The sequence below is a fragment of the Mastomys coucha genome, unplaced genomic scaffold, assembly GCF_008632895.1.
Source record: "Mastomys coucha isolate ucsf_1 unplaced genomic scaffold, UCSF_Mcou_1 pScaffold18, whole genome shotgun sequence".
NCBI lineage: Eukaryota > Metazoa > Chordata > Mammalia > Rodentia > Muridae > Mastomys > Mastomys coucha.
This window is the reverse complement of record NW_022196900.1, coordinates 33,337,508-33,338,284: the sequence shown is the minus strand read 5'-3', so window position 1 is coordinate 33,338,284 and position 777 is coordinate 33,337,508. Positions and strand designations below refer to the sequence as shown.

The 777-nt window shown below is 41.6% G+C and overlaps 1 non-coding gene across 1 annotated transcript; it reads left to right on the top strand.

The window, feature by feature from the left end:
- Nucleotides 1-331: 331 nt before the first annotated feature.
- Nucleotides 332-463, top strand: LOC116097316. Its single transcript, XR_004121357.1, has one exon. It is a non-coding gene; the product is annotated as a small nucleolar RNA SNORA17 (small nucleolar RNA).
- Nucleotides 464-777: the final 314 nt, after the last annotated feature.

Below are 777 nucleotides of genomic sequence, written 5' to 3'. Positions count from 1 at the left end.
GAATAGAATAGCTACTTGACAAGGCATAGACCACAATATCAGCTGATATGCCAATATGGAGGGTGAGCCTCATAGGGATTCTTCCCTTGACAAATACACACAGGCAATTAATTATTTCTGAGAAAGGAAGAATTGGTCTCCTCCAAGGATGGGCCTTCTAATTGGTTATCCAGTCCTAAGGAGTCAGCATGAAAAAAATAAATACTGATATATCATTTTTTCCTGTCCATTGATTTGTTCAAATGTTAATTTTTCTTTTACAGAATTAAAGAAAGAACTCCAAAATGTAGTTATTTATTAATTTTTTTCTTTAAAAACAAAAATTCTTATTCTTGCCCCTGGATGTATTGTGGATGTGGGTGCTGTGTCACATATGCGACAGAAGGTGGCAGAGCAGAGAGAGGCTATGTTTACGCTAAATTTTCTGACCTATAAACATCTGAATGATTAATAGCCTAATATTCTCTGAGGAAAAAAAAATGCCTAGCTTGAGACTACTACTAGCATGGTACCATGGCACTGGAATAGGGAGCTAGCCTGAGATGGCCACGGGTCATGTGCTAGGCACATCAAGATGTGCTCTCAGAATGTAAAACAACCAAGACACAGGGTTGAGGCCAAGATAGACAGGCAGTCAGGCAGGCTGGATGAGGAGCGAGCCTGAAAGAACAACCAGACTGGTGCCACTGGGCCCAGACAGAAAGTTGGGCTGAGATGAATACCATGCTACAGATGACCCCTGCTGAGTGTCAGAATGATCAAGCAGGGCATAGCACC